We start from the raw sequence: 16,524 nt of genomic DNA, 5'->3' as shown, positions 1-16,524 counted from the left end.
ATAAAAAGCGGAGAAGTGAACAAGCAGAATATTTGCTCCAGCAGATTGAAACCTGCAATTGAACTGTTGTTCAGTATATGCAGCATTGCATGCTCAGTTATCAAGGCAATGTTGGTATTCAACTAGCATGAGCTAAATTTTCAGAGCACAAAGTGCTAATTAATTAACCACATTATCAGTAGGAAAATGTGGAGTGGCTTCCTATAGAGTTCATTGTGGAGGAATCAAATAATTACACTTGCACCACAGTTGCACTTTACAATACCCTCCTGCATATTTATCACAGCATCAAAAATTGCAAGACTGTGAGTGGGATAAGAAGTGAGCAATGAACACTTCATGTAATGACCACGGTCTGCATGAATCTGGCAAAGTCACAGTTTTCAGCAATCAGTAAAGGGCTCTGGGTCACACACATCCATCCATCCATCCATCTCACCTGCCGATATATATATATATATATTCCCCACTGGGGGGGGACCCCTTTTACATGCACAATTTCTCTTGTGGTCAATTTCTTTTAAAAGGTAATCATTTGGGGAGGGGGTTAAGAGTGTTCCCACCCATTGTTCTCATGTCCTCATAGGGCACAAGGGAGCAATTGTATTTTTCTTTTTTTCCCCTCCCCCGGTGAATCAATATGCATCCCTGGTAAAGCCACATTTCATTCCTTCCTCCCCATCCATATGCCATGCATTCCACATGGCAAGTCTGGAGCCTGCCTCATAGTGAAGGCCAAACTTTATGTTACAGATAGCTTGTTGACAGATGATTGAAATCCATTAGCGTTCCAGAGATGTGATTTCAGAACCTTTGTGACTAAGCAATAGTACTTGCAAATGAAGCTCATGGCCCCCACTTGACCACCAACAAAAGGAAGTGAGTTATTTTGCCAGCTCCAACAGAGATGAAATCCCCGACTGTAACAATCAGCAATTCTCAGTCAGTCCTGCAGGAATCCACTGTTATTATGATCAGCTACCTGTAGTCCAGCCAAACTGTTGTGTGTGGTAAGATGATGTGTTTGGCTCAATATAGTAGTTCAGTATAGTCCAGTATTGTGCGCAACTGGACAATCAAAGCATGATTCAAGAGCTGCTTGCACCCCTCCCTCTGGCCATTTTGCAAACTCTAGAGGCTACCCAGAATCTCTACAGTGAAAATTAAATTAAATTACACTAAACGTATTTCGGCCAAATTAATGTCCTTGAATCTGATTTCTGATTAACAAGCCCCCATGAATTTGCTACTCTGAAAACAAAACCAAAGAACAAAGGAATGAGCAGTGCCCAACCCAAGAAAATTTGGGCTTCTTTTCTTCTCCTCCTCCTCCTTTAAATGGGGGGCTGTTCAGTACTATTTCTATATCCAACGTGACCTACTGGAGGCTTGATCTTTGCCTCCAGAGCCTCTGAACTTCTTCATATATACCAATGGCTGGGTAACCTGCAGCTAGGGTTGCCAGATGTCAGGCAAAAGGAGGACATGTCCTCCTTTTTAGCCTAATGTCCTCTGTCAGGCAGGCAAAGATAAAATGTCAGGCTTTTGTATATTTTATGTTATAATTTTGGATGGGAGGGGAAGAGGTGGAAGGACCCCCTTCCCCCTGGCTTCCCCCACCCCACCTGCCTGCCTATTCCCAGTATTTTGAAAAAAAGCCTCCATTGAATTTATTTTTATTTTTTAACATGACTGTTTCTTGGTCAGTTCACTAAAAGACATTTATTGGCAGCTATTGTAATAAAATTGTATTGATTGTGGGTTTAATCTGGAACGATTCAAAATGAAACATTCAATATGTCCTCCTTTGTCCTCCTTTTTGTCTTTCTATGTCCTCCTTTTAGTACCCGTGTATCTGGCAACCCTACCTGCAGCCCTTCAAAGCAGTTTTTCACATCATCCCTTAGCATTGGCAAAGCTGGATGGGTCTGATGGGAACTGGAGTTAAACAACCTCTCAGCCCTGGCCTCCTATGCTATTTCCTTTCCAGTGTTTCCAAAAGAAGTCTGCTCCAGGCTTTCTACAGACATTATGGGCTGAATCTTGGACAGCTTCTGCACAAGGCAGGTGCTCACCAAAAGCAAAAGCAAAAAAGCAAAGCGTGCTTCTTATATACTGCCCCATAGCGCTTCAACCTCTGGGCAGTTTACAAGTTAATTATGCAGGCTGCACATTGCCCCTCCCCCCAGCAAGCTGGGTACTCATTTTACCGACCTCGGAAGGATAGAAGGCTGAGTCAACCTTGAGCTGCTACCTGGGATTGAACCCCAGGTCGTGAGCACAGTTTTGGCTGCAGCACAGCGGTTTAACCACTGCGCCACAAGGGCCACTGAGCTACCATTTCACAACTGAGGTCCCAGTCAGGCTTATAATGGAATGCATATCACAATGCAGTCACAAAGTCGTATGTTTTGCAATCCAGCAAAGGACATCACAAGCATAGCACCATCCTGGATCAGGACAGAATTTTGAAGTATTAAGCCTCTCTAGTTGACACTTCCTGTCATTATTATAAGCAGTTTTCCTTCAGATTTTACTTTTATTTAGTCAGAGAAAAAAATATTATTCTGCTGAGGCGGAGTTTTTCTTGTCCATCAATCAGTCCATAGATTATTAATAGCTATCTCTTAAATTAGATTGTAAAGTTATAGAATTTTTTTTAATATGGCATGCATCATGTATCTTAGCTCTGTGTTTGGTTTGCTGTAGCAGTGACTAAGAACAAATTTATTCATAGCATTGACTATGCAAAATACATGCAAGATATATAATAAAGCTATCTTTCATATAATGATTTTAAAAATTGACCAAAATATTATTTAAATTAATTGTAGCAGAATGCCTGACTAATCTCATACTGCTTTTTTTTAAAAGAGTAAATGGGAAGCCAAAAATAGTATTTTTCCTCCCATCTTAACAAATACTTGCACAACCTCCTGGCAGAAGATAATGGATTACGATCACTTCAACATCATAGTTTACTTTAAATGTGAGATTATCGGAGAAGTGCCACATTTTTCTAATCTCTCTTGTGGAAATGTTATGCAAATTATTTGTAAATGTGAAAGCCTCAGGAGCAAGACTGGCTCCTACTGCAAAGGTACCCTCAATAATTTATGACTCAAAAAGTTTAATTGGGTATAAATGGTTTCCGTATGGTTTGATGTTCACAAATGGGCAGAGCACCATCTTGTGGACATGTGTGTGCATTTCTGTCTCTTTGGTAGGAAAAAAAGAAAGAAAGAACAGAAGTAATTTTCCCATTCCACTTAACGTCTCAGATTTCAAAACTCAGTTGTAGAAGACTTTATTAACCTGGTATCCTCTCCATCTCTGACTGCAATACCATCACCACTATCCAGTGGACAGGTTTCCTAGGGCTAATGCAAATTGTAGTCCAAACCACATGGAGAGCAGCATGTTGAGGGAATGCAGACCCACTTGATGAAAAAGATAACAACTTTCATAAAGAATCAATATAAATATTACCAGCATTGTCATTCACTTTACATTAGGGGCCCTTTCCAGAAACCCCCTCTGATGCTGAAGTTCATTCCTATGGTGCTCAAGCAATGCCAGAACTCAAAGACCACCAAAATGGAAGGAGCAGATGATGGAATGTCTGTTGATACTAGGAAACCATATCCCAGGCCTTTGGGGAAATTCTGATATAAGCAGGAGCCACGCTGTGAATTCTTCTACATGGCACAAAGTCTCTGACTTCTAAGATAACTACAAATTAGGCAGCATGCACAGTATCCCATGGTGAGGTTTTCTCCTCGGAGGACTGAAACTGGGGTAGAATGATCCACTGGAACTAGGGAGAAACAATTCTATTCTGTCTATGTAGCCCCCATGGATCTCAAACAACAGATACAGGAGGCCAGAACAGCCTCTACAGTCAATTTTTGGGTGAGATTGAGGGCTGCAGTGAGGAGTGGAAAGGAAATTCTGCCACCACCTGGAGAAAACTGCATTTAATACTTTCTGTAAAAAATGCTGCAAAGGTAGTGTACTGCCTCTTACATGGCTTCTATGGCCTGTCTCCTCTGGGCGCTGCCTCTAAACAAACTGACATGAGCCACTGAACTGGCAGTTCATGCCCATCTCTAATTATGTCCTTGGCTTTTGAATGTATTTGTACAAAACATATAAATGAAAGAGTCCTTATAATCACAACAAGTGCATACTGAATTTGCATCCAGCAGTTGAAATCTGGTATTCTTATCTATAGTATTTTGGAAGTGGAAATCTGAATGAAAAAAACTTGGAAGCTGGAATTTTAAATAGGAAATTTTATACCTGGATGTAAAATTAGTTTAGCTATTCTTCCTTCCTTCAAATCCATTAAAGTGGCAGCAGAGAAAAACTGTTTAATATTAAATGTTGCACCATATTTTATGATGTTTTCATATTGTGAATAACTGTAGCATCTCATTTATCAAATACCATCAGAAACTAAACAATCATATAAATGTCAAATTGTGAATTGTTGAAACTTAAGAAATTGTGTGTGACTTTGCTTACAAAAGATAATGCCTGTGGAGATTTCTTCAGTTACAGCAATTTGTGCCTAAACATTATGCTGCACAACAGGATTTCAGCCATCAGATACTTGAATCACATAACAATGGATGTCAGTATTCAGATACCATCCATATAAGCTAAAAATCGTACAAATAGAAATTATAAAGGAAGGATGTCCAGAAATGCTTCTCTGTAGATCAAGGTTTTAATGTGCTTTGTAAATGGTGCACCTCTACAGATAGAGCATTCCACAGAGAGGCAACCACCACTGAAAAGGCCCTGTTCCTGGTCAAAGACTTACTGGCCTCCCTTGGGGTGGCTACCTGCAGCATCAAAACCTGGGAGGTGTGAGTGGCACAGGTTCTTAGGGAGAGGTGATCCATAATGTACCATGGTTCCAAACCATTCTGGGCTTTATATGCCAGCATGAATTTGACATGGAAGTGTACAGGCAGCCTGTGCAGCTGAGCCTGGACTGGGGATATTTGTTTGTATCTAGTGGTCCCCGAGACCAGCTGACCAAACCCTTTTTACACCAGCTGCAGCTTCTGTACCATCTTCAGGGACAGCCTCATGTAGAGAGCATTGCAATAGATAATCTTCAAGATTATCATATTAATTTATAGGCAGTATTCTGTTTAAACATGAAGCTCTCTCACTATCTTTGTAATTGTTGAGGAGGTGGGGATTGTCACAAAGCAGGGAAGGTAGTGTCTTTCAGATCTCTGAGAAGGCATCCCTTTCCATCAACCAGATAATGGGGGCTGAAATGCTCCATTGTGGGTGTCATCAAGAGAGATAACACCTCAGAAGAGATTGAGACCATTTAGGAATAGATAGGTGGAGGAATCTGCTTGTCTGCTCCAAAAGTCTCAACAAGCTGTTATCTGGACTGAGCGTCGGTCGCCATGTTGCAGACGTGACATAATTTGTGAGTACCCAGAACTGTTGCTCCAGAGTGATTAAAGGAGAAGAAGAAATATAAAGAGGCTCAATAAAGATAAGAAATTTTTAAACAATAAAATTGCTGGACATTGTTTGGGGGGGGGGGGTATATATATCTACAGTTGTTCATAGTTAAAGGCAAAAACAGGGAGAGATTAGATTCCACAAGTGAGAAAAAGAGAGAAAAACAATTAAAAGTAATCTCACTGTCTTTCTAATTGTTGAAGGCCAGCAGTTGAAACATAGGTGATAGCCCTTGAATGAAAAACTTATCTGCATTTCACCTCAGTATACTGCTTCCTGTGACAGATATGTAATTTAGCACTTTCTGGACATTGATGGAATTTCATTTGACTTTTGCTTTATAGGCTAATTTATATAGGAATTAATCACTAGAAGAATTTACTTGTGAGATGAATCTAATGTGAATGATATTTCAAACATCTAGTTCAGCTGTCTAACCATAATCTGGAGAAATCTGAACAGGCAAGCTTGAGTGTTTCCAGATGCCCAAGGTTGACCTAGATATTACTGGAACATAATAATTTCATTATGATTCCTGGGGCGCTAGTTAGCTGCAATTAGAATGTGAAGATCTTTCATAACTAGTGAGATTCTAATATAGACTTGTCATCCCAACACATGAAGACATTTTCTCCAGGAATCTCCAGTTTCCTCAAGAGACTTAATTTCCAGCATAGGATAAATATGCCAAATATCTTTTTAGGAATGGATTCTGTGATCTTTACATGACACACTTTACACAGAATTCTTGTCTCAGTGCAAAATTAGTGCATTTATCTTTTGCACACTTTTGCTCGTGCCTATATATGCTGAGCAAGCACAAGCTGATTGATCACAAAAACACAAACAACCCATGTAATGCTCCCACTGCTCCATGCAACAAAGGAACAGTTCCCTCATTGTTATATTTCACAGATAGCTGCAAACTCCAGTCCTGAAGATGTTGAAACTCTTTCTCAGAACAAGAATTGTTCGATAAATAGATGGCCAAAGTGACAGAGATATTGCTGATCCAGAGTGAGAAGAATTCATTCATTCATTTATTCCATCATCTATTTACCAAATTAGAGCAAATAAACTCAGCATTTTCATTGCTATCTGCAATCCAAATAATGTGTCAACAAGAAATTTTTCATGATTATCTGTCTTGGGTGCTCAATCAATGTATTTTTCTCTATGAAAAGTAAACTGTAAGCCAAGTGAGCATAGCCTTTGGAACAGTTTGGACATAACAGCCAACAAGTATTATACAGAATCACTGTAGAAGATTCCTCTTCTGCTTATTTCTGCTGTTGTACTCTAAATAGCTAACTCATAATGATCAGTTTAAAATGTCTTCCTCAGGTGGCTTTCCCTACAGGACAAGTAATTTGCCAACATCCATAGTATCTGCTTTCTCTGTTTCAGCTTTTAAGTGATTGATATGGAGGGATTGCAGTGGCATTAAATGGACATGTGCGGTAAAAATAATATGGTAGGTTCTTGCTTTGTGGATTAATAATCATCTTTTGAAATTTACAGCCTTTCTCCATTACAGTTGCATTAAAATTATTCATTGATTTTATTTATTAATCCTGCTTAATTGCATAACTTTCAGAAGTTTGTAGCTGGCAATTAAAGAGTCCCCTCAAGGGTTCTAGATCCCATTCCAAGCCAGTGAGTGTACACACCCCTATGCATCTAAATGAAGACTCTATCAGGTTAACTCAGCTAACACCTGAACCCTTTCTAAAAGTCCTACAAAATTTCATAGACTTCCACAGAAAAATCAGAAGGCCATGTTTGTTATAGTTGGCATTATCCCCAAAAAGAGTTGATTCCAGAATGAAAACCAAACAATCACAAACAATCGTATCAAAATTCATATGAGTATCAAAGTATCTTTTCATTGTTGCAATAATTTCAGACAGCTTGTACTTATACAAGTTATACAAGCTTTATTTATCTATATTGCTTCTATATTCCGTATGTGCAAAATCACTTCAGGATTGTTGCAAAAGGCAAAAAAAAAATCTTACAACTATGAAGAAAATTGTAGACAAAAATATCCTTCCTTGCAAATTGGGAAAAGATGCAGATGTTAAAACTCAAATTATAGGGAGAAGCTAAGTCATATTTGAATATAAAATGCAGGCATATGTATTTTAAGAATAAAAAAATGAGAATCTTTTAAGTTACAAACTAAAAATACAAAAGCTTATAGTTTTAAAAGCAGATAATACATCTCTAAAACATATCAGTGAGAAGTAAAAGCATTATAACTTTAAAAGCCTTATGTTAAGAGCATATTTCTTCAAAACTTTAAATTTCTTAAAAGTAAAAATATGTTAAAGAAAACAACTTTCTTAGCCTATAAGCATACTATTACACACACACATACACACACACACACACACAGAGAGAGAGAGAGAGAGAGAGAGAGAGAGAGAGAGAGATTCTAAAACCTCACCCAGCCATATCATTCAAAGTCTATGGAGGAAAATCCATGATAACTGTTGTTCTTTAATATCTGATGCCCAAAGCAGCATGGAGTTGTGATGATGTGATGAATGCTCTGTTTTGTGTGTCCTATCTCCACATATTTATCACTCCCACCAATTGTTTTTCTTTTCTTCTTACTATAAACAATTTCTTATCTGCTCACCCAGTTTTTATAATGGTAAGAAACGACTGTATGTGCTACCATAATATAAAACCTCATAAACTTTGTATCTATTCAAATTCCCACACTAGGAAATAAAGATGTTTACAAGCATCTGTGTTTTGACTACCTCTTGTTACTCAACAAGATTTCTATGTAGTATTTCTACTAGGTTAGCAATAAGATGGAGTTTTAAAACCTGAATCTCAAGGATTTACGTTTTCCAAAAGTTAGCACTGTAGGGTTGTAAAATACTCCCTTTCCCTTCATTCACTTATTATTTGTGATAATCTCATTTCTAAATTTATAAATCATAGACAAAACATTCAGTTGCCAAGATGGTTTATAATACATTGACCTTGCTCTGCCAGAGCTGGATAATTATTTTGCAATGAATTATGTGATCTATCTTTACAAGCCACAAGATTTACAGGTAAATTTACAGGGCAAATTTTTGTGCACCTTTTTTAATTTTGCTAATTCTCTTAAAAATACCAGGTTTAAAACCTGGATAACTTCTTATCTGCTGGGAAGAAACAACTGAATATTTCACTGGTTGCCTTCCACTTGCCTAAAGAAGTAACAGGATTTCAGCCATTATCTTATTTATTGTTAAATTACATAATATCTTAATATTATATATATTTATAGCACAAATTTCTTCCAATACAGAAACCAAAGATGGCTTACAAAACTATTAAAATAGTTAAAATGTAATCAAGCATTGTAGTATTAAAACTAAACTACATTTCATTATATTAAAACAAACCTTATTCACTGGAAGAAGACTGAGCAAGCCAGACTAGGAATCAATTAACTAGAGAAAAGTGACAGAGTCATATTGGGAACTTGGGAGAGAGGCTAAAAGGATTTTTTCCCCTAATGGGTCATCATCTGAAAGACTGAATAGGGAACAGTCATGCTTTGGCAAAGTACCAAAGCCTTACCATTAGGTAGAATGAGGTGATCACTTCAGCACTTTTACAGTGTCAGATACAGTAAAGGCATAAAATTGTTACCCCTTCACTTTCACATTGCTGAATTTGTGTTGTGTCATTCTAAAAAATTCTTATTGAATGCCAGGGATGTGGAAAGATACTTGGGATTTTCTGCCTCATGTTCCAAAATAAATTTGGCTGGATTTAGATACTGTGTAACTTGACTTGGATGCAGGCACCATTTGCTGTTCTGTCTGAGGCAGAATAAAAAAAATCTTTTTGAACTAAGTTTCCAAAGCACCCCCAAAAGTGTTTCAGAATGTTTCTAAAACACTTAACTGCAATGTAAGTTTAAGTCTGCAATCCTCTACAGCCTTACTCAGGAATAAATCCATATGAATGACTTTGAGTACACATGTATGGGATTGCATTGTGAACCATGCAATTAATGTGATGGGGAAAGTGCAGTGATTAAATAGTGTCCCCAGTTAATATAATAGTAAAGATTATGTTGCTGTGTTCTTTTTTTAAAAAAATAATTCTACAAGTTTTTATACTAAAACATATTTATTTATTTATTTATTTAATTTCATTTCATTGACTTGTATACTACCCAAATTAATGGCAAGAACTACTCTGGGTGGTTTACAGTGAAAGGAATTATTCCAGTACAAAAACATATAGGCAAATAACAGAATCAGAATAGATCATAATTTAACAGGAGAAAAAAAACAAACAGAAATCAAATGTAGTTAAAACCTAACCTAAGAGACGGCAGGACCATCAACTCAAATACAGCATGACTCCGGAGAGAATGTCCTTAGGCACTTCTTCAAACAGCACGGTCTTATTCATCGGCTTAAAAGGTTGAAAGGAAAGGGGCTTGATGAAGGTCTATTGGGAGCCCATTCCAAAGGATGGTGCCACAACTGAGGCTCAATTTTTTGTATAGCTCTTCTTTGTCCCTGTTGGTGTGTGCACCGATAAGAGCAAGACCTGTGATGATCAGGTGGCACAGGCTGACATTATTTGGAAAAGATGCTCCTACAAGTAATAAGGTTCCAAACCTCATTAGAAGAGGCACACATGCTTCCTCTAGAACAATGATTCCCAATCTTGGGTTCCCAGATATTCTTAAACTCCCATAAGCTGTCACCAGTAGAAGTGCTGGCCAGGATTTCTGGGAGTTGTAGTCCAAAAACATCTGGGGACCCAAGGTTGGGAAGCACTGCTCTAGAAAGAAATGCATTCTTTAAGATGACGACTGATTATACAAATCCCTGAAAATCTAAAGATACGTATTATGCATTTTTGTTTACTATTAATTATTAATATGTGCATGGGGGGTTTAGTGGATTTTTTTGGTATTAATTAACGCAATAACATTCTCACAACTAATTAATTAAGCTGCTTTCACTTGGGATTCATTCTGATTTATTGCACTGACTGCTTTTCTCATTTTCATTTTCAAGTGCAAGTCAATCTCTTGTATCTATGAACAGTGTTGATTAAAACTGCTTTCCTGCCAAACGTGATGCCTTGACTGAACAAGAACCTGCTTAGTTAATAGATGTCATCAACTGGTTTTCTTGAGTCTTGATGCACAGCAGAAGACAAATTGCTCTAGAATTCCAAAAAGTAAAAAGGCACAAATTACGAGAAAGAAGTAGAATAACAGTACAATCCTAACTCAAAAAATGGGTTGTCTGTCAGAGTTTAGGATTACTCAGAAACATCTTCTGCTGGCAGAAATGTCCTTCTGCCAGCAGAAATGTCCTTCTGCCGGCAGAAATGCCCTTCTGCCAGCAGAACCTTCTTCAGCTGAGTGATAACCTTCTCTTATTTCATTCTTGCAGCTGAGAATGAAAAGAAATTTGTTTTCTCACCACTGCACATGATAATGAGAACTTTTGCAGTTCCCCCATTATTAATTTTTTTTAAATGTGGGGTTTTGTTTGTTTGTTTTGTTTTGTTTTGTTTTGTTTGCACCAAAACCCCTCTTTTTCTCTGCAGTAGCCTCTGGTGCAAAATGCAAGGTTTTAAATATAAAGTAGAAGTTGCTTATCTTGGCAGAAAATCCATATTTTTTGTGAATGCTGTTACTGACAGGAAAAACATTCTTAGTTTTCTTCAGGAGCAAAATTATATCAGCAGTTGCCCATTTTCTTCAACAACGTGTCTCGATCTGTCAAGTCATATTTTTTTCATTGATGAAAGGGAAATCAGAGTATGTGTTGCATCCTTACCGCAGACACAGCAATCTGTCAGGAGAACTGCTCTGCTGATTTGAATAAGCTGGCAGAAGAGGAAAAAAAGGGGTGGGTGAAGAGAAAAAAAAATCAAGTTATGCCACATCAAAACATCCTCCAGTCCGGGGGCACAGCACCGATGCCAGTATGAATTTAGACCAGGCCAAAGGTGATGATTAGAGATGGGGTTATTCACATTAGTATACAAATACAAATATCCCCACACAGCTGGAGTTAACAAGGGTCCACTCATGCATCTGGCAACAGCCCCTGCTCATCCTTCCAATTGCTCCTGGAGTGCCACTCTCTTCCCGCTCAGCTGGCCACTCAGCAGCCGTGTAGGGAGACTTGTCCCCCCTCCCCGGCCTGGAGTGGCTAGCTGAGTGGGAAGAGAGCGGCGCTCCGAAAGTGGCTGGAAGAATGAATGAGGCCGCCGCTGCCAGCAGATGCATGAGTGGACGGTCCAAACTTGGATACTTTGAAAAATGCAGTTTGATGGATGACATTTTGTCACTTTTTAATAGCAAAGCTGCTACTTCATGTAATTCAGCCTCAGTAATTCAATACACAAATAATTCTTGTAGGCCTACCCTATGAATTTTGGATATGTACCAGTATTGCTTTGAACAAATGAATCATCTTTACCTTGTGTCTTGTAATTGATGAAGTAAACCTGACACTTTTTACTGTTTCTATGTAGGCGTAAAATACTGTGCTCCAATTGCCATTTCAATTAACAAAATAATGAATTTCAAGTGTGGAGGATCTGGTGAAGCGGGAAACCATTCACCAAAATATTTATACATCCATATAAATCCTTGTTTCTTGGAAAGGTTATTTGAGTGTAAATGTGACATTTTCAAATGTGTGCCTCATGAAAGCTAAATCAATCTAAGCTCATTTATTACTTGAGTAATGAAATTTCATGTTTATCTTCTTTCTCATTATCATTTAAAGAGGTCTTGTCCCTGTGATTATCAGTATTGGTCCTGACCTTCTTCTCGAGTTCTTTTTTCAGTTCATTTTTCCTCTTTCTTTTTTCTTTTTATGCACGACCTAAGATCTTTTCTTTGGGAACAACATCTGTGTATTTATACAATTAGCATCACACTTACAGAAACAAACAACAAACACAGCAAGCCAGACAGACACATTCCAAAGTACTTCATTTTAAACTGCCTGCTTATGCAAATTGACAACAAACTGACATATAACTTTTCTTTTGAGAAAATGCATTAGTCCACAGAGTTAAATCCAATTCTAGTCCAAATCATGTAGGCTGATCAACCAGACTTGTTAAATCAATAAATACAGGAGTCCCACTAAATCAGTGGCTCTGCTGTAGCTGGAACTAACAAGTTATTGTCTGAGGTGAATGGGATAAAAATTGTAAGACATTTGCTACACCAAGAGTGCCCTATGGAATACAAGAAGTTACCTTATACATAGTCATGCCATCGGTCCATCTAGCTCAGTTCTAAATTAGCATCTTTGTCACCCCATCGCCCATTGCCCGGCTTCAGATTGCAGAGCTGATCTGTTTCAGACAGCTTGTTTTCCTGCTGCCAATGTTCTCAGTGCCCAATGGGGCAAAACACTTTACTTTGCTGCTGCCAACTTACCTCAGTGACCTGATGGGGCCAAAAAAAGCCTGCTTTCCTGCTGCCAACTTTCTCAGTGCCCGATGGAGCCAAAAAGCCTGCTGTGTTGCCAAATGCCTCCTTGCCTCCAGTTCTCCTGAGGGCAAGCTCTACTTCACTGGCAAATGTAATGTTGTGCTGAGCTGAAGACAAACTTGATGCCTCATGCATGCCTCTGCCAAAGGGATCTCTCATTCTGCTGGGGCTAAATATAACTCCCTCAAGGCCATGGGATTCTGTGCCATGTGGTAAACTCTCCTGAGGGGATACAATTTGTGGGTGAATAACTCAGAGATGTGATATCCAATCTTAACCAAAGTGGCAGGGGTGTTGGGGAAAGACATAGGAAGCTACATTGTGATTCTGGAGTCTCTAAGTACCCAAGGGGAGCTTTCTTGCAATATCCTCTTTGTGACTATATAATTCTTGGGTCCATGATCCAATGTTCACCAATCTTTCAAGAGTTGCAGGAAAGCATCTGAGGAAGTCTCCCTGCAAATTTGGTGTCTCTAAAGTGTAAATGAATTGACAGATCATTCATTGATTTGTCGAAGAATATTCCTATATTCATATTTGTTGATTTGTTAACCTTGATGAATAACAAATCAAAATAAATCACCATTTTTGACTCATTCCCATCTCTAGTTGCAGAATGACAGAAAAGGACTCAGAAGGGTTCGAGTCTGCTTGCCATGAAAACTAATTGGGGGTGGGACTGATAAAACCACTCTTTAAATAGCTCCCTTATCTTGAAAGCCCTATTATAAGTCAATTTTCACTCTATGATACATAGTGCAATATTTCCCTAAGATTTTTTAAATGCACATTATCATGGAAGTTAAGAACAACAACAATAAATTATATAATCATCTGAGTAGAAGGAGCAGATGACTTATGACACATTAGAGTAACAGAGATCATCCCTACGTAGGCTTCATCCATCCTTATCAAAAGACTTCACTATCTTTCATTGGTCAGCAGTACTTTAAAATGGGAAGCCAAAAAATATACAAAGAAAGGGTACTCAAAAGGATGTCTCTGAACTGGAGCAGCTGTTTCTTCCTTTCTTTGCAGCAGACTATGCCCTATGTGTTCTTGCATGAGACATCATTCCCAGCATCCCACACCCTCAGTCTTCTAAATGTTTAAAAAATATAATAAAAGGGATTGCTTTGTGTCTTCCAGGGGCATGAGCCATTTTGACATACTTTGAGGGTTCTTATTGCCCTTGGACATCCATACCCTCCTTGGTTTAAAGAAATGACCACATGAATGTGCAAGGAAGCTTTCCAACTACAAGGAAAAAAGTCAGAAAAAAACCAGGGTAAGTGAAGATTGCAGGTGCATTTCCCCCACCTCCAGTGAAGGACATGTGTGGTTCCAGACTTCTGGATATTGCCCAGCACTTATATAGCAAGCCTACACATGTTCAGTTTGAAGCACAATGAAATGTTTTCCCTGAGAAATGGGGACACGGTGGCATCACTTATATAGTCGCACAGTTAGAGAATATTATTTCATTTTGGGGTCCATGAAAATGAAAACTGACAGCACATTCCTATACATGCATGTCAAGAAGCAATCCTATCATATGCAGTGGCTCTTATAGCAGGTAAATAGATGCAAGACTGTGGCCTTAATTCTCCTCCGTAAAGAAGACTGACTTCATTAAATATAGAAAATTACTAGATTCAAAGGAATGTGAATCTCTCCCTAACAAACATCATCAGTCTGACTTGACTTCTTCTGTCATTTTTGTTCATATCACTTGATACTGAAATTATTTCCAGCAATTTTTACTTTAACTAGAGATAGCATTAGCTTTTAAAAGGAACATCAACGTTTCCCCTAAAAGTTTTCTTTAATAATCTGTCATTTCTCATCCTGTTAACCACTGTGTTAAGCAGTGTAAAAAGATCTGGACTTTTACCTGACCCAGCTACAAATCAGAAATGTTTAATGGAGCACACCTCAAAATTATTTAATAAAGGTCAGGCCTGATATGACTGATATCTCAGTGGATTAATATGTTTAACAGGAGATACCCAAGTCTAAATTTAGAAGAGGGACAAGCAGCCTATGGCCCTCAAGATGTCCTGTTACAAAAGAGATATAGGGAAGGTAGACTTCATATTTGGTAATTAACATGGACTATGCAGTTAAAGATACAAAGAGATATGGAAGAATTTGGATGGGGGAGGAAAGGTGCTGAATATCTAATTTGCCTATGACTCAAATGTTGGTAGTAAGTCAGCAAATGCCTAAGGAGATGTACTCAGCTGATTTAATTTTTCTGTGCTTAAAATCTTGGATTCTGTCAAGATTGCTCCATTCCATCCAGTTTACATTTTTGGCTACATGACAACCAAATTAAGTGGACCTGCCATACTTCCCGAATCCCATTAGTGCCATATGTGGGTCATGGGGGGGGGGGGAAGCAACAAGCAAAACAATTATAGTTACAAATGTATTATAGTGAGAAGGATCCTACCAATGTGGGGAGTGTCCTGTAGAAGATGAAAAACATGCCAGGCAATGGACAACAATCCAACATTGCCATGAAAAAAAAATCCTTACCTCCTGGAGCAGCCAGCATATAGCTGTGGCACTCAAAGAGTGCAAGATGTATGTGTAAGTCATGGTTTTTTTCCCAGCAAAAAATAAAATAAAAATAAATCCAAAACAAACTGAACACAAGATGGCTGGCCTATAAATAGGGCTAGTTGGAGAAGAGCATCTTGAAATATAATATCTCTTAATATCTTCCACTATCCCAAAATGGCTCTAAGTCAATTTGTGTCTTGTTGCAGCACCACAGTTTTCCCATCACAGTCATCTCCAGTAAGTTGCTGGGTGACAACTTTCACCAGATCTAGCTAACAAATTGTGAGGGAAGGGGTTCAAGTCCCAAAATATTTGGAGGGCTACAAATTACCCACCCTTGCCTTAGAAAATGAACTGTTTTATTGTATGCTGACCTGAGTTCTTTTTATGGGGTATACATCAAACTACTGATATAACTAGATAAAATGTTTAAGGCTGCAGAGATGAACATAAGGGCAAGAAACAAGCTTGTGCCTGCTGTGTACTTTCTTCAAATGAGAGCCATTGCAACTGAAAACATTTGCCCAAGTCTCAAAACACAAAAGATGTGTGAGGCAGAAGGCTAGATTAGCACCCTTCTGTGTTTTCTCCATGTTGGAAATTTCTGTACTAGGAGGAATTCTCAGGCATCAGAGCTACTACCTGCTCAGTATGAAATGGTACAGTCCAGATGACTAGATCAAGGAGGAATCGCCCAAGGAGCCACTTTTCAAACTAAGACTGTCAGCTTCAAATCACAGCAAGATGCAATGGTTCAGAGAGAGAGAGAGTAAAAGAACTTTGATTAAAGAGGACAAAGGGAAATACTTGCTTAGATGAGAACTCACACTCTCTAAGTCTGCAGCTGAGTTTGTAATTGATACTGAATGTACCTGGCATTGCTAGGAGGAATGAACTTTCCACCTGAGATCAAAGTCTCTTCCCATTCTCTTTCCCCTAAAGATTTAAATGGAGCC

The 16,524-nt window shown here is 38.5% G+C and overlaps 1 long non-coding RNA gene across 1 annotated transcript; it reads right to left on the bottom strand.

Moving 5' to 3' along the window:
• Positions 1 to 5,272: 5,272 nt before the first annotated feature.
• Positions 5,273 to 12,885, bottom strand: LOC140706367 (uncharacterized). Its single transcript, XR_012086007.2, has 3 exons — positions 12,763 to 12,885; positions 11,322 to 11,370; positions 5,273 to 10,698 (listed from the first exon to the last, which is right to left on the bottom strand). It is a non-coding gene; the product is annotated as an uncharacterized LOC140706367 (long non-coding RNA).
• Between the last annotated feature and the right edge of the window lie 3,639 nt (positions 12,886 to 16,524).

This window comes from Pogona vitticeps, chromosome 4, assembly GCF_051106095.1.
Source record: "Pogona vitticeps strain Pit_001003342236 chromosome 4, PviZW2.1, whole genome shotgun sequence".
Classification (NCBI taxonomy): Eukaryota; Metazoa; Chordata; class Lepidosauria; order Squamata; family Agamidae; genus Pogona; species Pogona vitticeps.
Note: the sequence above shows the minus strand (reverse complement) of the source record. Positions and strands in the feature narration are given on the sequence as shown.